This window comes from Grammomys surdaster, unplaced genomic scaffold (assembly GCF_004785775.1).
Source record: "Grammomys surdaster isolate TR1022 unplaced genomic scaffold, NIH_TR_1.0 63, whole genome shotgun sequence".
NCBI lineage: Eukaryota > Metazoa > Chordata > Mammalia > Rodentia > Muridae > Grammomys > Grammomys surdaster.
Window position 1 is genome coordinate 31,845,256 of NW_021604565.1, and position 25,880 is coordinate 31,871,135.

The 25,880-nt window shown below is 38.0% G+C and overlaps 1 non-coding gene across 1 annotated transcript; it reads right to left on the reverse strand.

Annotated features, from left to right (window-relative positions):
• Positions 1-15,153: 15,153 nt before the first annotated feature.
• Positions 15,154-15,298, reverse strand: LOC114621968. The gene has a single exon (XR_003711508.1). It is a non-coding gene; the product is annotated as a small nucleolar RNA SNORA48 (small nucleolar RNA).
• Positions 15,299-25,880: the final 10,582 nt, after the last annotated feature.

The following is a 25,880-nucleotide window of genomic DNA, read 5'->3' on the forward strand; positions in this document are numbered from 1 at the left end:
TGCATATTTGTGTGTGTGAGTGTATATGAGAGTGTATGCATGTGTACATGGGCATGTGTGTTTTGGCTGTGCACATGCTTCTGAGTAAATGTGGATGTCAGAGGACAACTTTCAAAAGCTGACCATCTCCTTCCATTGTGGAGAGCTTTGGGGTCTGCTTCTAAAAACTTGGCAGGAATTTGACATACGGCCAGGACAATGAAGAAAGCTCTAGAAATCAGACTTTGGGCTATGACTCAGGAAATAGGCTCAGATTAAGAACATTTACATATGAATTAATGCAAAGTTCAAAGTGGTTCACCTGAGGCAGGTGTGGCAGTCCTTTTATCTTGGTCATCCTGATTAGCCCTTAGAAAGGTGTTCACAGGATTTTGTTTATTGTCTTGCTTGTTCCTTGACCCAGAACTAATCTTATTATTTTTCATGAATTTAAAGTGGTATCAATGCAGACTGGAAAAAATAAACCGGATTGAGACTCAGAACTGGCTGGGGTCATGTTAATGTTGTCAAATTGTCTTTTTTCTTTTTAATCCTCATTCCTTCCCTGAAGAACCTGTTGACTTGGTCATTTCATGTGTGTCCCAGGGATTGAACTCTGGTCCTTAAGCTTAAGTGGCCCCAAACACTGAGCAATCTTGATGGTTCTCCATTGTCTTTGCAAACCAGGAACACTAGCAAGGCTACACAAGACATTTGATATCTGTGTTAGATACAATGTCTAGAATGCTACTATCAAACCACCTGTTACTTATCCGCCTTTATATTAACAAGAATTATTGTGCTCCAAGGTAATCATTAGACTACAAGCATGACAGAAGACATAGAACTGATGAATGGGTTTCATCCTGCATGGAGCATATTGAAGAAAAACAGTTCTCCAATTAAAACAACTGTGGTATCAATTCTCAGTTTGTTTCAGTTAGGACATGACTGCGGGGAGAGGTTAATACTGTGTAATCTCAAAGCACAGTCTAAAATTTTAGCTTCAGTTAATTTTGTTTTCTTTGTCTCATATTTACTTACAGAGTCAACTACCTCCACCTTGCATCCTTAGCATTCTTAATTTTAGCATGTACAGATGTGTCAAGGATTTACTGTTGCAACCTTAAAAACTACTTTATGTTGACAATTATAAATATATAATACAATAGAGAAGTGTATAACATCTAACCATGTTTTTAAGCAGTTGGCTGTCTTACTAGTTCATTTGGTATGGAGAAACCTAAGTCAGTGTAACCAGTAAGGCTTTGTCTTCTGGAAACAAAGTATTCAATGTTGCAGGTATTCTGTGCTTACATCATGAAAACTATATTGGCAAGGGACGTTGATATATATTAATGTGTTGTTGCTGTTGTTTCAAAATCCAGTTGTCCCTCACTCTTAGGATGTGTAAGAAGACATGTTGGAGCTCAGGCCTTGCTGAGATGAGTGAGTCTGAGAAAATCCTGAATCTACAATAACATGACTTTTCAAAAGCTTCCTTCATTCCTTTTCCCTTCTCCCCTCAACAGCCTAATTGAATAGAGCACTGTTCTCCTCTTTCAGTTCATAAAACCTATACCTATTCTTTGTGCTTCACCATTCTCTATGGATGATCAACTGTTGTAAATGTGGTTTGGCAACCAGCTGCCTTTGAAGAAGTTCTTCAGAAGACAGGGGCTAATGGTATAAAACCTGGAGCTGCCTTGTTTCTTATAAGAGTGTTTGCCTAAGATTGAGATCTCAGATAAGTCTCTAGTTGCTGTCTGGGAAAGGAAATGGCCTTAGACAGCTCAGAGCAATGTCTAGTGGGGAGCAGCTGCAAGCAGATTCCTCTGTTTACAGGAAAGGTCCTAATTTGATTTCCTCTACAAATATTGGGTGGCCAAAGTATTCTTCATTTAATACCATATCTTCATTTAATACCAAGAGAGCTATATTTTGAGTAACGGGTACAAATCTAAAAGATTCTTTTTCAGGTCTTTACTCTTAAGACTCTGCAAATCAGATGACAAGAAAGGAATCATCAAGAGCAAGACAAATGAATTTCTAATGCCCTGAGACTCAGGCCAGGCTCCCCAAGTCTGAGGTCAAAGTTCACCACTTAAAGTGACACCTCATATTCTACTTAAGTGCACTTCTTCTGAGGGGTTGAAAACACCTGGCAGATATTAAGCCTTTTGCACAGTGAAAGAAACACAGACATTATCCAGGGAAGAACTATGCTTGATTTAAGCTTTCTGATGCATGCAGTTTAATAAAACACTGCTTTTGTTTTCTTGTATGTTTTCCTTAATCCCTATGTATACACTCTGTATCCAGTCATCTAACCTGTAGGAGGACAGAATTATCTTCTTGACATCAATTCTGTGCACACAAAACTTTAGAATTTGCTCAATGTCACCCTAAAGTCATTAATGCATGAGATTGAATAGTCATTTGTGCTCATTAAGAAATTCTTCTCATTTTTCTAATTATTTATTTCTCAATTTTTTCATTGATCCAACATAGTCTAAACAATGTGCAAAGATTAATTTGGAGAAAATGTTCAAAAGAACATGGAAAATAATTGAACTGCCGTGGCGAAATGAACTTGTTTATAGTGACACTGTAGTTCAATGTCTTCATTTTACTGATGAGGACATTGTAGTCAGACAATGGCAAATCCTTCATTACTAGTAGGAAATGGCAATGCCTTTGATTACTTTCCTTTGAAGCTGGACCTTAGATGTAGCGCTGATTAGAACAGGATCTGGCTTGGGAACTACTCCTGTTCAGGATCCACCTGCTCATCAACTGCTCTGCTCCCCTGGAACACTGTCCTCAGAAAAGGAGAGTTATGTATTAAAGGAACGATGCTTCTCAGTCCCAGAGGACCAAAATGGCAACTACTCCTCCTCACATGCTATCACTATGCTTTTCTTTCCAACTTAGTTATGTCCTTAAACTCCATGCTTTATATGGAGTTGATGAATGATGACTAATCTCGTTTATACAGCACACTCAGGTGTTAAACTCACCAACTTTCCAGTCTTCCATGTGTTCTTTTGGAGCATGTGAAAAGGAAACTAAACAGCTCATGTTGCTTCTGGTAGCAAGTTATGTGCCAAAAGTTTGGTATACCACTCCAGGAATATGTCAAATGGTTGATATAACGATTCTTCTAGAGATGCAAGTTGCTTTTTCCACGTTGCACTCACTGCTGGGTTCCCAAACTTCTAATTAATTACAGTCTAGACACATTTCATACCTGACACCAACTTTGGTATTGTGGGTATTTTCTGAAGTACAACTCACTGTCTTACTTCTGCAATGGTACATGAAGCCCATTAAAGTAGGGACTACATATTTCACATAAGTCAATGTCTAACATGACTTATTTGAAAGTTGTGGCTCCACAAAGACCTTGATCCTTTATTCATCTTCCCCACATCCACAGTGGCAATGGTTGCTTGAATGTATTAAGTATTAGAGACACCCATATAGATTTGCTCATCTAGCACTTCAGTTCTCATAATTATACTGTCATGTCTTAGCCCCAATTTCTAATTCAAAAATGGAAGCTCGGAGGACCTCTAGCAATTGCCTGAGATCTCATAAGCAGAAAGTAGTCAGGTAGGATGCTGTTCAGGACTCACCTGCTCGTAAACTGCTCTGCTCCCCCTGGTACTTACTTCTCAGAAAAAGGAACATTATGTATTAAAGGAAACATGCCTTTAGTATGCTCAAAGTAGGATGCTGGAGTCAAAGGGGCATCTCCATGCTTCTTGGTAAGACTTCACCGCTGTAAAATGACTTCACAGTGCTGTATTATGCAAACTAAACATATTAAAGCTGCTGAGAGAAGGCCATGAGTGGCTGGACATATTGGTAAAGCAGATATTGTTTGTTTTGGCCACTAAAGTTTCACTTTCAGGGATTACTCTCTTGCCTGTACCTTTTACCCGACAACACTCAGTGTTCCTCATTTACATCCACTCCCGGCTTCTCCTTTAAATTCTCTCATATGAAAGTCTAAATGACCACTAACGCTGGCTGGATTCACTTTTCCATAACACTTGGCAATGGCTGGTTGACAAAGTCAAAACTCAAAATAGGCAACTCGTGGCTGGCAGAAGCTTACATACACACCAAAGAATGTCAGAGCATCTAAATGTACTGTCAGCCTATTAGGCTTCCTAAAGGGTCACAAGAAAAAAATAAAAGTAAATAGGATTTGAGAAAACCTTGCCTGATCCTTAGGCAAAATTCTAATGTTGTACGCAACCTTTCCAGGCTCATTCCACTACAGTTGGCGTATATATGAAATAGAATACAGACTGAGAGAACCAGAGTGGGTATAATCCAAAGTCTGGGATCTCCTCTCTGAGCTGCTTCTTGGTAACAGCAAAACAAACAGGTACAGGGCAGGTGTGATGGGAAGAAGAAAGCCATGACTAATAGGTTATGTCCAAGGGTCAAAAGTACCATTAAAAATACAGATTCTATACCACACCTATCTCTTAGATTTACTCAATTAAATCATATTACTTCGAATTTTAAAAAATAAGGTAATTTCATTTTTTGTTCTTACTGCTGTAAGCAGAAACCAGTGCTTAATGCAATGCTCTACACAGCAGCACCATCCTGTGGAGGAGATTACAGACTGAACAGGAAGGAAGAATGAGCCTGAGCACCTGTATCCAGCTCTCCCTTGAATGCAAACGTGATAGGACCAGCTGCCTCAAGCTCCCATTGCCATGACTTCCCAGCTATGATGGTGATACCCTCAGAAGGTGAACCGAAATAAACCCCTTCTTTCTTAACTTGGTTTAGTCAGGCAGTTTCATCACAGTGATGTGACAATAAATCCCCAGCACAGGACTCTCATGCCACATCTTCTAATGGAAGAGTCTACCCTACTTAAGAATAACCTTCTGTGTTATTTTAGTTTTTAATATAATTTTTCTTCCTTTGTTATCCTGCTCAAAATTCATCTGGATCATCTCTTCTCCTGTGTGTTCTCTGCAGATGTGGGAAGGTGAGGATAGAATTCATCCAAATATGAGCATTAGAAATGGAAAGCCAAGTGATAGACCCTGGCTGATGTCACCAAATGACCCATGAGGACTCAGTCTTCTGGTTCCTTCTCCTTGATGCTACCTGACACCTCCCCTCACCTCATTTACTTTCTGAGCATTATTTTATTCACCATTATCAACTTCTACCTGTCCTCCCATTGTGACTTTGCTGCCCATAAAAAGGAAATGAAAGCAGAGCTGTTCACTCCTGTGTCTTAAGTGCTGACAACAGTTCTGACATAGTTCTCTAGATGTTTGCTACTTAGAAGAAAATGTATTACAATCAACAAGAAGAACGATAAGCATCCTTGTTGAATCACTGAACTTTAATTTTAGGATTTTTTTTCTTGTATTTCTAAACACAGGGGACGAAAGCTAGGGCCTTACCCTGCCACTGAGCTATAGTAGCCCTCCTCCTTAAGTTGGGTAAAGGAGATCTTTACATGTTTAACATGTAAACCTGATAATACCGAATTCTGGTGACCTCTAAAACAGAGACATTCGTGGCTTTGTTCCTGACTGGGAACCTCTCTCAGACACACTCTCTGTGTTCATACATACCATAAATTTGATCTTATTCTTCATTGAAATTTCCCATCAGCATCAAAAGATAGAAGCCTCGGAAAGAAATTATGTAGGTCCCCTTCCTTTGTACCATCAAACCCTACAGTTCTTGGGAAGATACTCCCTTTGTTTACTTTCCTAACCATTTACACCAATTAACTTATTTTATGTGTCTTCTAACAATTTTTTTTATTTCACATGGTTAATTGAAGACACTCAGGCTCAGTTATAAATTCTGTTCCTTGTTTGATTTACTTCTTACCAACCCATAAAAATCTCACTAATAATGAGAGTTCTAGTGTTTAGTTGTGAGGTTCTTGTTGAAGTAATTATTTAATAACGGTGGCACCCAATCTGGCTTGTTCTTACTCAGCCACCATCTTCCCGACTAGATAAGGCCTGAAGCCACAAGCAGCTGGCTGCATGTTCTCGTCAATGCTTGCTCAGGCTGCTGGCTCAGGCGGCCAGAGACACTGGCCCTGCCACCCAAGAGACGCCAGCTTGGGAGATGGCTCTGCCAATCTTCCACTCTGTCTCCACAAGGCTGGGCTTAGCCCAGACCATCCCGCCATCCATGCAGTACCCGGTAGAAATGAGACTCTATGCTTCAAGATCATCCAATAGCTTTACATGTTTGGCAATGCTCAATAACAATCAGAGGTGTAACCCAATACCCAGCTTAGATATATCAACTACCTTTGACTACTAGAGACACGCACACATCTGCTTCCACGTTTTAAAATATTACTTCAACAGTTCTGGTTGACCCTCTCTGAAGTTGTCACATGAACATTATGATAAGAACTCTAGAAAACAAAGCCAGTGGGAAGGAAAGGGGTATGGTGGTTTTCTTGAACATTATTTGATCTCTCAATGCTAAACAGAAGCCCTTTATTTTACAGCATAATCTTTATGTCTCCACTATGCCATTCTTAAACGCTATCTTCAGAGAATTTAAAGTTCAAACCATTGCTGTTGTGCTCAACTAAATAAATAACTGTGTTATTTTGATTGAGAGTATTTATTAATTATTTTCTAATATTTCCAACATTTTCCACACTGAATAATAAATGCCTCACTGCAAAGCAGGATAGTGGGGATAAAAAGCATAGCCTGATGCCTGGACATAGGTTGGTTATTTGACATACATTAGTTTCTTTTCTTCTATATTCTGGTAAGTGCAAGGACATATGTATAGGTCATTGAATGTACTGATAGGACATATTTTTTCACATGGATATAGATATTATTCACTATGCTTGATCAGAATAAAGGTTGAGGAAACATTGCCAGCTCCTGCCCACAACAGTGACTAACAACAAGTTAGTCAATTTTGCACAATAGAGTTTACTCACAGCAAAACAAAGAGCTTTGATTGGTGACCTTTGAGCAATCCCAGAGAATCTTGGCTTCTCACTTATTTTATGTACCTATAGCTTATCATTTTAAGGTCATAGGTGAATGCCATTTTATACTAGGGTTCTTCATGTGAGGGGAGAAGATAAGAATATTTGCATAATATGGTACTAAGTTTGGCATCTGTGACTTTCTAGTGGCTACCTCCAGTTCACCCTCCCCCACTGCTACACACCTACTTTCAAATTCCTGACCCTCTGTACTTTCCCCCATCTCCTCTCATATCTGAACTGCCCCCCTTTTCCCCTCCCCTTTCTCTTTCCCTCCCAGATCTCTCTCTCCTTCTACTCCCCAGAGATTATTCTCATACTGCTCTTAACTGCTGAGCTATCTCCCTAGCCCTTGTGTTTATTTAATTTGTTTTCAGTTTTGGGGGATTATCATATAATTACATCATTTCTAATATTTCCTGTTCCTTTTCCTGTATCCCAAATTCATCCTTGTACCCACCCCCTTGCTCTTATCCAAATTAATGGCTTATTTTTCTTTAATTGGTGTGTGTGTGTGTTTGTGTGTGTGTGTGCATGCTGGTACACACACACACACACAGACACACACACACACAGACACACACACACACACATTCTCAGGATGGATCACTTGGTTGGAGTACAACCAATTGTTTTACTCCTCCCTGGGAATACTTCTTCTCCAGCTGTTGGCTTGTCTAAGTTGCCTATAGTGCCTTGTGCAGTCTTGAGCTTCCCCCTCCCATATTAGCATGTCTACTGTATGTTTCTTGTTGAGATCATGGTCAAGTAGCCCTATTCCTGCGACTTTATGGCTGTTGCTTCTTCGACATTTCTAGGAGACAAATTCTCACACAGAACTTGGTGTTTCTTTGGTTCTTACAATCTTTCTGCTCTGTCTTCTGTAGTGATTTCTGAGCCCTAGGTGCAATTGTGTTGTAGATGTATCTGCTGGGACTAAACTCTATAACTCTGCATTTTGTGGTTATCTATAATGGTTTTTATTCAAGGCAAATAGAGGGTTCCTTGATGAGGGTGTGAGCTACAATTATCTGTGGGTATAAAGACAAATATTTAGAATGTACTTAGGGATTATGCTGGTTTAGAAGTTGTGATTGTAAGTTCACCAAGATTTATGGCTCTATTAGCTCTAGTTAATTGGCAAGGTTTCTATCACCAGAAATTATTTCTTTTTGTATTGAATGGGTCTTAAGTCCAATTAGAGAGATTTTGGCTATTACCAAGGTATGCATGCCACTATTGAGGCCTTAGGATTATGGTGTCATGCTAGTCATTGTTGTGGTTCATAAGCATCATGCTTGGATAGGACTACTGGGTAAAGCCTAAATGGTCAATTTTCTTTTCTACTTCATGTGAAATTAAATATGCCAGTGCATATTTATATCACAAAAGGGAGTATGATGGCTTCTTCCATGTTAGCATAGCAGCTTATATTGTACTTTATCAGAATAGACATGTTCTAGCTCACCTCTCCTTAGCATGGCTGCTAAATTAATTAATATCCATCACCCTATTGATAATGTAGACTTTAGCTCACAGGTCACAGAAAGCTCCTGACTAACAGGGTCATCTCTAGTGTGTCCATTCAAACAACTATTCCCATTTGATAGGTTGAATGATTACCAAGTCAAGCTTGAAGGCTCTAAAAATGAGTTGGTTTTTTTCTTCAAAACTATGCTATATTACATAATCTCATGATGTTAAAATCAATTATCATGCACATAAGCCAAGAATTATTCCAATATCAGTAAGCTGTGTCCTTTGAAAAAATGTGAATATTCTACAAAATGGTATCAAAATAAGTGGTATGGATAGCATGTAAATTAGTGGTAAGACTTGTCTGGCAGATGTAAGGTTCTGAACTTAATCCCGAGTACTGAAAAACAACAATGACAACAAAAACAACAAAAGAAAGAAAAAACAAGAATGTGTGTTTATAAAAGAAATTCAAGAAATGTGCCGAAAATGTGTAAAAATTAATATTCTATGCATGGTATGCCTGCTTCTGTGCTACAAATCATACAAGATGTGAGTATGATTTTTTATGGGGGAATCTATTCCCAGAGAAAACTCTTGGCCTTACATCAAAAGTCTGAATAATGTATTCATTTTTAAGGGCTCTAAATTAGATTAAATACATATGCATCTTTCTCATGACTATTTTTTTAAGCTTTTGATGAATTGGCCTACTGTGGATTTTAAGATGAGGAGTCTCCCACTGTATTTCAAGAAACACAGGAAAGAATATACTGTAATTCAGAGATAAGTTGGAATTCTTCTTGTTCAAAAATCTAGTTAAAATGTATGCTAAACTCCACTCTTGTGTTCTATAAAATCTCAAAACAATAGATTACATTCCTTATAACTGATAGTTTTTCTGGGCAGCCTCTGAGTTTGGCTCCTGAAACTATGTTCAGTTCCAATCTACGATCACGCTTCATTCATTGCTGCATAAATGTGGAGGAGGTAAAAAATACACTTTAGCAGGAGACATTCCTAAGCAGCATTTCACACTATTAATGTTTATGCATTATTTTGAATTTTAAAAATATCTCTGCAACGTGGTATGAGTTCCATTATGTCATTAAAATAAAGTAGGCTGGGACTCATAATGTATGTAAAAATTAAAACTCAGATGTTTTGTGTGTGTGTCTGTGTCTGTGTGTCTGTGTGTTTCTCTCTCTGTGTGTATAAGTATGTATTTCCCTAGATTTTAGAAAAGTAAATGTCAAGATCTGTGTTTTAACTTATATCATTATGTCTTTTAAATTTAAGTGTTTTGCAATTTATCAGTAGCATATTAAGGGAACATAAGACTTTCTTGAATGCACACAAATGAGCCATTCAACTCACACTGAGAGGGAAACATCTTTCGAACACTAATATAAAACAGTGTAATGCTACAATTTCAATTGATAAGTTGTTTTTGGCCTCTATGAATTTGCCAGTGCTTAGTACATTTTTTTGTTTGTTCCCATACTTTGCCCATTTTTTTTATTGTGGAAATATTACATGTAATTTTATATCCTCACAATCTATCTATCTATCTATCTATCTATCTATCTATCTATCTATCTATCTATCTATATCTATATCTATCTATCTATCTATATGTATGTATGTATGAATGATAGTTATAGTTATTGATATTAACAGAGAGGTAACAAAAGCATACTTCCCCGCTTGTGGCTGTTGGTGGTGTGTGTGTTTGTGTGTGTATGTGTGTGTGTGAATTTCATCTACTTCAAGCAGATTCTCCTATATGGGTTGAGTAAGGCACTATTAATGAGTATTGTAGTATGTTAGTAGAAGACATCTTTTTGATGCTTCTTTACTAGAGTAATAGTAATTCATACACAGACACAAACACACATATAACAATAATACTCAAAGAAAGATGCTATCAACTTGAGAGTGGAGGACATGGAAGGAATTCCAGTGAGGTAGCTGGGAGAGCCTGGGGGGAGAAAGGGGAAGGGAAAATTGTGTAATTCTATTTCAATTAAATACAAATTAAAAGGAATATTCGGAAACACAGTCATAATGGATTGAGCTTTTCCTTTATAGGAGGCCAAGTGGTGCACTGGATCCATAATGCAGAAGTTACTTCATGAGCTTGTCATCCAGATTGAGGTATTAAGGATTAGAAATATACAAACAAAACCCATGAAACCACAAAATCAAAATCAAAAATAAAAAATAAACAAGCAAGAGACAAATAAGTCCAATAAGGAAAAAAAAAGCCAAAAGAGAACAAAAGAACAAAAAGTCCACAAAAGAACCATGGAGTTCATCCTGTACTAGCCAACCACTCCTGGGCATGTGGCCTGGCCCACAGTGTAGCCAGTTCATGCAGTGATGCTCTATTGGAGAAAACCAACCCTACTCTTTGCCAGTGCTCATCAACTGCAAATAGCTTTTTGATTGGGGTTGGACCCCATGTGTGCTTTGTCTCTTAGCATAGGAACCCCATCTGGTACAAAAGTGTGCAGATCTTGTGGATGCTGCCACTGTTTCTGTGAGTCTTTATGTGTGTTGGTCTCACACATATGAGAATTTCCTAGGAGTTATCCACAACCTCTGTCTGGCTTTTGCCATCTTTCTACCTTCTCTTTAATCTAGTTCTCTGAGCTCACAGGGTTACCAGTTTGATGAAGACATGACATTTAGGACAGAGAGCTCTAAGGTCTCTCCCTCTCTGCCCATTGCCCAGTTGTGGATCTCTTTGTTAATTCTCAAATACTCAACAAGAAGCTTCTCTAACATAGGCTGGGTGAGGCACTGGTCTGTGGTTATATGCTATACAGAGACTGTGACTTAAAGTAAAACAAGTCAAAGCAAAGACAAACAAAACCAGAATTAGTAATGGGAAAACCCTAAAGTGAAACAACCACTAAGTAATAGCATAGTTTGAACCCAGGATTTCTGACTTACACACTCACGTTTCTAGTGGTATCTATTTAATGAAGAGCTGTGCTCTGTATATTTGGCACTCAGTCTCAAGAAGCATAGGCTTCTTAGTTTCATTCAGTTTTAGTGTACACATTATTTCCCAAAGTCAAACTTTCTCATGAACCAGGAGTAAGTTTTGGTCTACCAGACACATGGTACTCTGATCTGAAGGCACCACCAGTAAGTTAGTTCCAGTAAAGTTCAGAAGAAAAGTAAAGGTGTAAATGAATTTTTTTCTGAGAAGGAAAAAAGCATTATGTGGTTCTCTAAAACGTCTCTGTGAATTATTCCTGCCATTCTTGTTTGCTACAGTGTATACGTAGACACTTAGCCATGATCATAAAAATTCAGAGAATTGTTCAATAATTCCTAATAAAGTGACCTGCCAACTTCTATTGAGTAACCAATGGATGGGTTTTTAACAACTTCAAGTGTTAATGTATTTTGGCATCTGATGCTTTACAACAAAAATGACTTCTTTGCTGCTGTTGCTAACTCTCTTGTTTTCTATCCAGTGGTTATGAGAATCTGCTTCTTATTATTTTGTCATTTATGATTGACTCTTTAAGAAACTCTTAGAGTTATTATAAAGACTGAACAGTCAGTAAGTAGTAAAGCCCCCAAAACTCAAGGTTCACAACAAATGTGTAAACTCGTGGACATAGTGCAAGGCCTAGATGCTTGATACTTAAACCAAAATCCAAATGACTGAACACAGTATCAACATAGTATTTGTGAAGGAATAGGTGATGGATTCTCATACTGATTATATCCTCTAAGTACATGATGCTTATATGATTTACATTGCTACAACTTACCCAGTGCAAGTATTTAGACAATTTGAGTTACATGTTAAATAGTAAAAGCGAGATATCAAAACTACTGTGTGCTCCATGGAGCTGTACTGAAAGGGATCTGGAATAACACTATGAGATTTCCTTACTGGTCACCCACAGAGTTCAGCTGTACACGTTTCTGATTGAGCCTCTCTGGGAAACTGCTTTGAGTCTCATTACCATGTCATTGTGAAGCAGGGATTGTCATACTTCTTCACATGGCTGCCTTGATGTTTCAGTAACTGGACTATAGTCAGCAGCATGTAGATGGCCATCATTGAAATTGTATCCTGCCTTGCTGGGTACTCTCTTCTCACCCTAGCTTGTTTAGCCAGCTCTGGAGCTGGAATCTAGGGCTTAGTGCTTGGCAGTCAACTGCTCTACTACAGAACTCTTCTCCAGTTCCTCATACCATTTCTAACTTTTGGACATTAAGCTTTTTGAAAACTCAGAGGAAGCAATGCTATACTCATGCTCTGAGATACTGAAGCTGTTCAGCTCTGAAAAAAATTATTAGCTTTTGTGTGCTATTTCTTTTTTTTTTTAAATTTAAGATACATTTTTTTTTCTGTTCATCCATGATTCTCATTTTTCTTTCTTTTACTTTTACTCTCAATAATGCTTTTGGTTGCACGATGCTGGAGGTTACCTGCTGGAAGCAGTAAATGAATATAAACTATCTTGGTTGCCAGTTTGAGCCCCTGGACTCCCTATGATTGCTCAGAGAGGTAAATCATAACAAATAGTTTTCCTTTGTTTCAATGACTTTAATTATTTTTTTAGTTACTTTCAACAAAAAGTTAGCCAAGTGGTGATCTAGTCTTGGCTGACTGGGTACTCACTATGTAGACTAGGCGGACCTTGAATTCTCAGAGAAATACTTTCCTTTGCCTCCCAAATGCTGATATTAAAGGCCACTGAAGGGCAGGAGTATGGGTCTGACTCTCATTCCTAAATTGTAGTCAGTCACCCCTAATCTAAAGGCAAGGCTGCTTATAAGAGGCTATCGGTGTGATAAATACAGCCTAGAAATGGTGTTTAAGTAATAAACACCTCATATTATTATGGCGCTGCTGATGGCTGGCATAAGAATGACTGGAGCACTGTGAACCAGCAATGACATTATGAGTCATCCATGATACCTCAGCCAGAAGTACCTTGAACTTTAAGTGTGAGTATAACCTGCTTTCTGTATATGATATCTACCTCCATTGTTCCATTTAGCAAATCTTTGTCACTCAAGATAAATTACACTTTGTTATATTTTATGACTTCAATATTATAAACATATCCAGCCCATCTTCATATGTTGGACTGGGCTAGGAGGCTTGGAGGAGGGAACTGTTTACATGTTGTGGTTGGCCGCCTTCACAGATTCAGGGTGGGGAGCAAACACTCAGGGTTTAAGCCTACATGCTTCCATATAAAGGTCACTTCCCAGATCATTGATTTGATCATTGATCATTTGATATTTTTCAGAGATTTTGTAGTTATTTTGCTGCAAGTTTTTCATTTTAAAATACAAGATAATTTTGCTACATTCCTGTTTCCTTTAAGTAACTTTAATTTCGTCTGGAATAAAAAACAATGATGTTTGACAGATAGTGTTGTACTTCCCCTCCTTTAACTTTTAAGAAGTATGAAGCAGTGATTTTTAATAATTTCTCCTTTTCAATTTAAAGTTGTAATGTTTTCTATGAACACACATTTTTCTAAGATATTACATTTTTAATATAAAAATATGCACATGTCATCAAGAATGTCTCTAACTTCTCTAGACACACACACCCCCCCTTCATTTATCTTCTTTCCTACAATCCTAGAAACTTTTCTAGCTAAAGTTAGACTCTTCTAGGGACACAGAGAACTTTCTGGGAGTATGGTAATATGGTGATCATTAGTTGCTATGTTGGATATTAGGCTGACAGGATGACATTTCAGGTTATCTTCAATGATACTGCTTTATCAATAAGCCATAGTTTTACTGAGAAGTTAATGCCTCAACTCAAAACAGTTTATTAGATTTCAGTGGTGGTTTTTAGGCTATAAAGATAAGAACTCTGCCAACATGGTTGGAAAACAATGGATTGTTTCACAAGAGTACATAGGAAGACCTGTCAGTCAACTGTGGAGAAACGAATGAACCCTGTGCTTCTTTGTGTTTTTTCTAGACTTCAAGTCTTTTTTTTTTCTATATATGGACTTGAAAAAGTCAGCCTAAACTTAGAGGAGAAAGACCCAACCATGTTTTATGGAGCTCTTGGGAGAAAGGGAAAGAGAGAGCAAGATAGAAACTTTCCAAGTGGTTGTACGGATGAGATACCGTTGTGTAGCTTACATGCTTGCAGCTGGTTGCAATCAGGCCTTACTGCCATACAGTGACTTCTCTGTGTCAAATGTGCACATGGGAGCCATCTTTTGCAAGGCACTTTTTACTCCTGTTCTTGAACATAGGTTATTATTGTGATGTTAACCCTTTTTTATTAGAATGATTTTATCAAAGAAAGGATTTTTAGTGGCTTTTTTTTCTTGTGGGTTAAAAAAACTAAAAAGAAAAATATTAAAAGACATTTCTTTGCCAATTTATTCACATTTATGTCTTAATTTTTGAAACCATGGCCCCCATGACATGCTACTTTGGGATTCTTTTTTCTGTTATTTTATGTCTATTTGATAGCATATAGAGTTAATAGATAACAATGGTAATATTTTCAAAGAAGATCATCACCCTTAAATAATCCTAAATTAGCATCAAGACCAATGTTATTTCTGCTTCTACTATTTTTATTTTTTTATTTTTTTAATATTTATTTATTTATTTATTTATTTATTTATTTATTTATTTATTTATTTATATACTGTGCCCTAGGCATGAAACAGCTTTGGCCACCAAGCCAGGCATCAAGCTAGGATGAACAAAGGACTGCCATGTGCTCTGCCCCTGACTGATATAAGACCAATACCATTAACAAGGTGTCTCTTTGCCCCATTGCCAGGGGATTTGCTGCTACTTTTAAAAGAAAATTTAAATACAGTTCTTTTAAGGGGTAGTAGCTATTTTGTTAGACTACAAAAAAGTATGTTCTCTTAAGTGTATATATGTAAGACACACTCTACAGAATCTCTGAAGTTTACATTATGTAGCCAAACAGTGTATGTTACATTACATGACAAATGATGTGATTATTATATTCAGCATCTTGAAACAAGAAATTTATCCTACAAGAGTTTAACAAACCTTACATATCATCTCAGGGTTTTTTGTTTGTTTGTTTTTGTTTTTTAAGTAAGAATGATCCTTTATGCTAGCGGGAGCCTAGTATAGAATGAGACAGAAAGAAGCAAAGAAGATTTATAGATGAAACATAGAAAAGGATGCAGTCACAAGCCAAGCAATGAGAACAGACCCCAGAAGTTGAAAGGGGCCAAAATGAATATCCCCTTGAGGCCTGGAAGAAACAACCCTGCTGGAACACCAAGTTCCTGCTTCTGACCCCAGCACTGTGACAGAATAAAAGCCTGCTGTCTGAGTCACCAGGTTTGTGGTAATTTATTAAAACAGCCTCAGCAAAGAATACAATTAACCTTGAAGACCTAGAAGACAAAGGCAAAGACATGAGCTCCCACTGGATGTCCAGCACAGAAGTGGTTGACATCTACTGTACAGTGCTTATTGTATAACATTGTTAACACTTTCTGTACGGCAGAATGTATTTTCTACCTCAAGCCAGAACTGAAGCTACACTGCAATAGTTCTTCCGAATAAGAGGTATGGTTTTCATTGATTGGGAAGATGCAGACCTGTGTTTAAAGTTCAGTGTTCTTTCTGTCACTTGAATTACTAGACATTCTCCATCCCTCACCTCCTCCATTTTCATTCCGTCATGTTTGTGTCCCAACAATAACACTGGTGTAACCTGGAGACAGTAATGTCTGCTGTATTAATTAGATGTCACCACGGTGACGGACTATCTGACATAAACAACTTGCAGAAAATAAGCTTTATTTTGACTCCCAGTTTCAGAGTTTTCAGCCCATGGTTAGCTTGGTCTATTGCTTTGGGGCCTGTCACAGACACATAACAGGGGCTGGGATAAAGCATATCATGGCTGCCATGACTCAGAAAGAGATAAGAGGGGTTAGGTATAAGTCATTCCATGACATGCCTCCTCTTTTTCTATTATTTCCTAATGACGGTACACATGAATTCATCAAGGGCTCAGTCTCTTGATTGGGCTTGAAGTCTAGGACCTAACTAGTTGTTTTCCCTAAACTTAAAACTGACAACCAAGTCTATGCACATAGATCTCTGGGGAAACTGGAAATTCAAAACAAATTTATTAGGTGGTTTGGCCTGCCGTTTACTTCCACTGGATTCTCAGAGAAGTAAAATTATAATGTAAATTATATTAAAAAGCCAAATGAGAGAGAATATTTTTCCCTATACATGAATTCTTTTCTGTTTCCATCAAATAAGGATGAAACTTAATTTATGAATTATTAAAATTGACTTAGCCTGGAGAAGTCACTTAGGTGTATGTACACTCATAGTTATTACATATATACACTGTATGTGTGCAGAGAGAAGTCATACATACATATTCATGTAAAATGTTTGTGTTCTTATACACCAATATACTTATGTATTCATCTGGATGCTTGATATGATTTTTGCTCTTCTTTCATTAAAAATTTATAAAGCTGCATGTGGTACCATAAATTCAAAGTTTTCTGTTATGAAGTTAGATGCATGAACAACTGGAAAGCTCAAAGAAAGGAACTGAAATTCTAAGCCCTCTTAACTGACTCACCAAGTGTGACTGGGCTGCTCTTTTTCCTACAGTGAATTTACAGGAATCTCCTACCCCTGTAGATGATACTTCAGGAGCCAGCATCTTTTGCATAGCATTGTTCCAAATACAGATGATTTACAAGCAGCGCCAGCTCGTGATTTGCTTACTAGGTCATCCATGGACCTGTGTTATGTCCCTTACACTAATTTCTGGAACTTTTAGCAAAACCAAGTATAGTTATCTAACAGAGGAAAGCTAACGAGGAACATATTAATTCAAACTCCTTTATTGGCAGAGCATCTAGTAGACACACTTGGAACTTCTGAAATCGCTGAGACCTATTATTTCAACTTAAAAATCGTGAGTTTTAAATAGTTTCATCCAATAATGACAAATTGCTTGGAAACTCACTGAGGAGTTTGTTCCGACCCAGTGTTGTATACCAAATGTGGGAATATTCCCAAAGGTCCCTAGATATTAAATGTGGATTCGGCAAATACTGCTGAGAAGCATACAAATTCCAAAGGGGCAAAGTTTGAGGAGAAGGTGTTGTCAATTTGTTTCTTAACATTTTGGGTCAGAATGTTCTGGGTCAGATCTTCAAACAGTTTTTGTAAAGGGCTAAATACTAAATAGTTTAAAGGCCATATTCCTTTTCTCTTATATTGTCTTCTCCCTCTGTCCCTGTGTCTCAGTCCCTATCTGTTTCTCTGTGTCTCTGTGTCTCTGTGTCTCTGTGTCTGTCTCTCTCTCTCTCTCTCTCTCTCTCTCTCTCTCTCTCTCTTTCTCTCTCTGAGTGTGCGTGTGTGTGTGTGTGTGTGTGTGTGTGTGTGTGTGTGTGTATACGAGCATGTTCATGATGCAAATTGAAACCAGGGCCTCACAAATGCTAGTCAAGCGTTATACCATTAACCTATACTAAACCATAACTTAAATCATCTCTTTTCCTCTTTGTTTCTTAAAATTTCAAGATAGATTGTTAACAAGTTTTTCAGTATAACCTTGAACTCAATATGAAGCTGAGCTTGCAGGCCTGTGCCCCTAGGCCTAGTTCCTATATGCTCTTAAAAACTGCTAAGTGCTCAGAGCAGCTGCAAAAGATATGTACTCCAGAGGCATGGCAAAGTCCTAGTAAAACATTATTCATGCTGAAGTCTGAATGTAAGTATTCTTCCTTTGTTTTTTTATTTTTAGTAGCGAAAGCAATGTAATATCTTTTCTTCAAGGACATTGGTCCTAGAAAACCATAGGAAAGTTTTCTTTAGCCCATTAGCCATAGTTTCTTGAGTACTGCTTACCAAACTGAACACTTAGTCCAAATCCATAGGAACTTCCTGTGGATTTCTGTCTGGGAAGGTACGGTCCCACAAATGGCATTTTTCTGATAGCCTTTGTTCTTAGAAAGAAGATAGCCTCTTCTCCGGGAGCTATGCTCAGTTCTAAGTACGGGGCAAAGGTAACAGAAGTAGAGATGAAAATGGACAAAGGGACTTTCACTTCCTCTCCGATGCAGGAACACCAGGCAGTGTCAAGTTTTTACCTCGACTAAAGGACAGTTCCAAATAAACACAGCTCTTTGAAGGTCAAATGTAACAGAAGTGTAGGCATCTATTGCGATCCAAAACCTTCCAAATGAGCTGATTTCCTCATTTTCATAGTCCTAAATGAGATTAACTTGCTTCTTTTACATATGTGCCATTTCTTTATTAAGACCCACCGAACAAGGAGCAAGCAATGTTTCATTTTGCAAGCCCTAATCACAAACAGACATGAGGTTGGATCGTTTATGCTCCTACAAAGATTTCATTCAGTGACCAATTTCAACTCTTTTTAAAAAAAGGATTACCCATAAGTTGTAAGTAATAGGGTGTGAGACCTCCTTGGTTATCAGGGATTTATTCTAAGCTGAAGCCTGACCAACTAAAAACAGTTTGGTGAATATTTTTCATTCATTCCTTCTTTGGCAAACTGCTCTGTGCAAACCTGAAACTAGGAATTTTCACCTTCATCAGTGTAGGAAAATCAAGCTCTCCATAATTTATGTTTAATTATTTTGTTCTTATCTAAGCAAATCCTATGTCCTTCTCTTTTCAGAAAGATACTACCTGGCTATATCTTTACTTCCTTGTCCTAAATAGGGTGCTTTGGGGACTTCCTTCTACTGCAGAAACTTGCCTTTTTTTTTCTTTATAGATAATCACATATTTCAGTGGTTAACTATGACTTCACAGCAGAAAAAGGCTATCATCCCTTAGGTTTAATCCTTCCTTTTGACATGAAGTCCAAAGGAGTATATGTAGCTTATTACAGTGAATGACCAGTAGAAATGCCTTACTGTGATTGGTAAGATAAGAATCATCCAGAAAAACTTGGGGGGATAACAAGTTTGGGGATACCCTGTGCTGTTTTAGGGTTCTGATGGAGAAAGGTGGCAGGTAGGGCCCTTGGGTTGCTATAGGATCTATGGAATTCCCAAAGAGAAGGCAAAGCACTAATTTAGTTACCTATTGTCCCCAACTACTTAGACAAAAACTGAAATTAGCAGGAGCAGAAATAATAATACCTTAGCTATGTCACTGCGTTGATCTAGCTTGGCCAATCAGCAAACTATCCAAGGGGGGAAAATCTTAAATTCTGACCTCTGTGTATAACACTTATAAGGGTCATTGCAATTGAGATAGTCATTTGATTTTGGGTAAAATTATAATTGAGAAATGCATATTCAGCTGAATAGATAATTGGTTTTAATAAGATTGGTTACATAATTGGTTTTGATAAGGCATCCTTAGAAAGTTTTTAAAATCTCTTTATGTAAAAATAACAATTAAAACCAAAATTATCCTTTCATGTCTATGGATCCAGTGATAAGATATAACTTATCACTGATCAAAATTACTGAAATAAACAAGTAAATAAGTAAATAAATGAATAGTCATATTAACAAATAAATAAGTTCATAGATAAAGCAGAAAAGTTTGGGGGAGATGTTTTTTCTTTTCACCATTATTGTATCCCCTTTACCAACATAACTCAAATCAAGATTTTGTCAAAAACAAAGCCTCGCTGGCAACCTTTTCAGAAATTACTGAAGTTTCTTTATTTCTAACTTTATTACATTGGCTCTATCTTTTCCCCTGTTATTGCATCCAATGATGTCGCAAGTATCAGTTTGTATCACTGAAAAGAAATGACTGCTGAATTAAATGTGTGTGTTATGGAGCTTCTGGGTATAGCCATTTCTCTGTACTATTTCCTTTGTTATGCTAGGAAATAACTTAATGATACCAAGAATTAGTCAGCATGAATAAAATCTCAAGCCAGAGGAAATATACTTATCTCTCTAACAGAAATCGGTTGAGTTGTTGGTATTCTCCAGGAATATATCTAGGCATCCTTGTTTGAAAATAAAGAGATCATTTGGTGAGGACTCAGAAAACAGGTCTCTTATTCTGATGTTGGCATCACTTACCTCCACGAACAGTACACTACCATCTTCTTATTTGAAGCTTTCTTTTCTGTACAGTAGGGTTGATTAGACTGACTCTTTGGCCTTTTATCTCTTAGAATGAGTAGATAAACAGACGTGAGTCACTTCTCTGATAAATGCCCTCTTGGATAAACATACTTTGATCTAATATGTTTCCAAACCAAGTCCCTTGTTTCTGTCTGTATTTGTGGGAATTCACTTTGTCTGGGAATGGTGGGAACTCACTTTCCCCGGGTACGGTGGAAGAGCAAGTTTGTGGGATGACACTTTCACAATAGTTTCACTACTGATTTATAAAGCCTCCATTGGCCACAAAGTAGCCTAGGAACTCGGGTAGTATTTCCTAGGACACTGTACATTTCAAATTTGATAACATTTCATCCTGCCAAGCAACCAAGTCCCTAAAAAGAAGTTTCCAAGGCATTACTGGCTCATGGAAGAGCCATAGCAGTAACCCATCATTCTTTCATGGGTATACAGCAATTGTTTGAATCTTAGACAATCTTTATAAATTCAAGCCACTAGTGGAACTAGGGTCTAAAATGTGAACTCAAACAGGCTTAATAGACAAAGAAGTTTCCCATCTTCTGAGAGTGAACTTATTGTTCTTGCCAAAAATAATGTTCTTTACTCTGGGCCCCATAAGCCTAGGTGTGGCGTTGAGAGCTTGCATAAATTAAAGGAGATGACACTGCTGTGTCTATCCAACTTAAGTAACTTTTTAAAACCAAATTCTTTCAGTTGATTAAGTGTCCATTGTGATTCTAACCCTGCAGAGATTCGATGCTCCAAGGTGGGAGAATTCCCAGGAAAGCTCCACCCTCCCAGAGGAGAAGGGGGAGAAGGGGATGGGGAAGGCACACTGTGACCTGGAGTGGGGCAGTGTGGGGCTGTAGCTCGAGCATGGGTGTGGGTCCTGTTGGGCTGAGTTATAGATCTCGAGTGTGGATCAGGTGACTAGGGCCACAGCTCAGGGGGGCAGAAACATGAGAATTTGAGTGAGTTCACTCCACGTGGGGGAGGGCATATATCCTGGACTGGCCCGCAGCCAAAAGAGGTGAGGGGGAGAAGCTCCGGAGGCGGCCCACAGGGTAGGTGAGACTCATGGTCATGGCAGCTTGCTCAGCATGGTCATGGCTGACTTGGCTAGCTTTCTTGAGTTGACAGGCCTCCGTGGCTGGAACATAGAGAATTGTTCATAGAGAAATCCTCAGGCAGGACATTAGGCGGAGGCTCATTGGCTGAAGGCCCCCTCGACGGTTCTCCACAGTGAGCCTCAAGACAAGAGAAAGTCCAAGTTTTCAAAGGTTTATTGTCATGGCGGAAAGTGGATGAAGCTGTACCCTGTATTCTTAAGATGGGTCTGAGGTTAAATATCTTTTACAAGTAGGAGGAGGGTTTGTGAAGGAATATTTAATTGGCTACACCCTCTGGCCTTTAGGTATCTCATTAATATGGAGATCTCTTGAGACTCTGTGGCCTGTAGTCACTCCCTCTACCTATGCTAGGTGACACAAACCTCTCTTTAGGTGGGGCTGTAGGGGCGTTGTCCTACGTGACTGAAAGGCAGGATCAATGGAGGTCTTCGGCCTCTTGTCAGGAGCATGGAGTCTGGGAGCCTGATGAAATGGATGCTGTCCCTTGCAGGGACATCCGTTGAGTCTTCGGCCATCTCTAACCAGTGCTCGACCAGAAACCATGCTATCCTTTCACGATCCTCTGCCCCACAGGGCAACAGTTGGGATGTAAAAAAAAAAAAAAAAAGAATGTGTGTATGACTTATTGCTCTTATACTGTAAGCAACAATTGCACTCCAATTCCAGTTCAGAACACTGAATAAGTCCAGAAATCAGTAGTCTTACATCTCTGAGAGCTGGTTTGTGAATGATTTTAATAATCTGGTTGAGATCTAATTGTATATTTTTCCCTACAAGAATAACAATTTAGTGAGACTAAGTCCAGTTGGGCAAAATCTGCTACCATTAAATAATCAAATGTTCTGGTCCCTACTCAACCCTTCTCACATTTAATCCTGCTCTGCTGAGTTCTGTCTTCCATCATGTTATATCTCCATGTGCCCCATCTATCCGAGCTTTGTATTCATTAACTATCATGCCAAGGAAGAAACTGTCTACAAACTATGATAGCTCATACTAATAAGTCAGTCAATGCTAAAATCTTCCATGCCTCTGCCTCATTCTAACTTTCTGATGGTACCATCATGCCTCTCACACCACCATTTCTGCCATGGCACTTCCTGGCATCATGTTTATGAATATTAGAAATGTTGAGAGAGGCATGAAGACTCATTTCATCCAGTTTCTCAATGTCAGCAGCAGCTAAACTGCTCCTAAACACTCTCATTTCCTGCTTACTTTGTGATCATTAAAACAGGAACAAACCTCAGCTTAGATCATTGGCAGCCAATTAGATGAAATTCATATTAGAAGAAAACAAAGCATAGTGTATGAGAGACTCACACCTACCCTAATAATTTCAGAATGTATTAATTTGTATAGAAAGAAAATAAATATTTAGTACATGGTAGTCACTTTATAATATCAGAGTTTCTTATTGCTCCTCTAGAGGCAAAAATACAATTTTGACCTTCAATTTCATCATAAGAGACTCAAATTTCCAGATAATAAATTCTTTTAAATGCATTTTTAGCAAAGAAGAGACTTTATAATCCTTTTTCATTATGCACTTATAGTTGTGAAATTATTCAAACAGAATGAATGGGAAGCCTGCTTCTCCTCTGGATAGGACACCATCATGGTGGTGTCTGGATTGGATTAAGAATTCCAAGTGAACTTCCACTGATTGTATGAAACAGAGACAGGAACAGGAATTTAGTGAGATTGTAAACACTGCACAGGAGAAAATTCAGGGACTTTAAGCTCACTCACAGGAGTTAGTGGGCTTGAGAGGAACAGTGAGGAAGGGTGATGTCCTATTTCTCCTGCAGTCTTAGTCCTGAAAAAAGATATTTTTTGAATGTGTAACACCAAGGAGACCACACCCTGACATTTTGTTTTACCAGATTTTCATAGCCAGACTGGGACTAATGAATAAGAAAAAAAAAAATCAAGTAAAGTTACATTCTGAGTTTCTTGCCCCTGTGTGGCAAATAAATAACAGAAATGTAAAAAGCAACATGTCTATTATATATACATTTTGTTTTTCAGATGACATACAAAATAAACCAACATTTTGGTCAACATGAACTTTATCAGGGTCAATTACTTTTGTTTCTCCCGGGGGATCAAATAATGCATTCAAGACCAGACCTTTAGCTCTCAGTGCACTTCATCAGGATTTCATCCACAATTGAAAATAGCATGTTCCTCTGTCAGTCTACTTTATTTTCTTAAATATATTGATAAAGTAGATAATTTGTATATTAACTGTAGATTATAAGTAGTACACACCCAGTTAAACTCTTCTAAGTAGTAACATACAAGATTGAGTCCACTGATGCTCTTTCTCCTTGCTGTGGCTTAGAGGAAATTATGAACACTGGTTTAAAGAAAATTTAAAATTGTTTTCTAAAGGCTAAATTTAGGATGGTAGATAATGAAGTCACATTTCTTATTTTCCAATCTAATATGTATCTAATATGTATGAGGTCACTTACGATCTAGTGCACAATATTTTTTCCCCTGAAAAATGACAAAGATCTAAAAAACTTGGAATAAACTAATCTCAAACAACGGCTCATTTATCTACAATTGTAATTAGGAAGGAAATCATTGGATCATCTTGGGTTCCAAGCAAGAAGGAAGTAGCATGTGGGACAGAAAGCAGCTCACTATCAACTATACCACAAGCATTTTGAAAGCAAGCCAAATGTTTCCATTGTATGCTTCCCAGTGGCATGGATGGAGAAGATAAAATGCAAGCTTAGATCCATACACTGTACAGGTATTTTCTTAAATGCATAAATAGACTGGTACTTTGCATTGAATGATCTAGTTACAAACTGCTATAAGACTTCAGGAAGAATTAACATTGAAGTATGCTAATCGTAGGAAGGTGACATGACTTCAGTTATGATTTACCCACTTGTATATTAAGGACGAAGGAACATTCTAGACAAGGGAACCCAAAGAACATAGCTTTGAAAAATGTAAGCACAACATCTTAGAGAGGCCATAAACAACTTAAATTTACCGGCAGCTGAAGTCAATGGAGTCTACAGAATCCAAGGTTAGAGAGTTTTTGTGGAGAGCCCCTGGAACGTGGCTAAGGGATCGGAGTAGGATATTTATTTGGTAGGAAGTAAAGAAGTATACTTTCTGGGTCAGAGTGAGATGTAATGATGTTGCAAAGATGCAGAAATAAAAAGGAAGACATTGGCATTGCAGATCAGATGTCTCACAGGTGATATTGATGGACAAGTCTTGGTGGGTTTTCCACATCTCATCCTTCAGTTCAGTCTTTCTGTCCTCTTTTCAGATGACTGAACACTTTAATGGCACTTAATGACCCAGATTGTGTTCCATGATCCATTTAACCTGAAAGATCTTTTAGCTCATGCTCATGAATATTTATGTTATATTTGCGGTTTGCAGTACACTAATACATAATAACTAGCATCATGGCTGATAAATATTGAGGGAGTGGGCAATTACATAGGATAATTACGAAATTAAAATTTTCAGTTAATTGATCATCTGCACTAGTTCTAGTGCATTAGACACAAGAAGCCACTATCTTTGATTCTGCCTTTTCTTATATTTCCCAAGTCAAAACAGTTACTAAGACCTCTAAGTATCCTGTACTGCATCTGCAATTTACTTTCTGCTTGATGATTGATGATGTCAGAAAAACAAACAAACAAAAAAAGCTCAGTGTTCCTTTCTTGGTTTGTTGTTCTTACAATTAGTTCATTATATGCTGTCTCAGAATTTAGTGATGACGAACAGCAACCATTTTATTCCCATAATATCCCAGGTAAGATGTTTAGATAGTGCTCATTTAGACTGTTCTTGGTTAAAACCTTCCAAACCCCCTCACTATGAAGGCAGGCAAGACTATGCTGAAAATGTTGACTGTCTCCAAGAAGCTCAGCGTGCTGAGACCTGGGTTATCTTTTCAGTACCTCTCCAGACAATTTCAGGATGGCCAGATTTCGTGTGTGGTTTTTAACCTTTCCTCAGATAGGTAGCCCCACAGGAATCATTATGAAGATCATTGTCTTAGTGATTTGGGCTCGAAAATCTTGTGAATGTCTTCTGCCTCACACTGTGGATTGAAACTTCCATTTTCTCCTTCTTAAAGTGGAGGGAGAAAACAAAAGA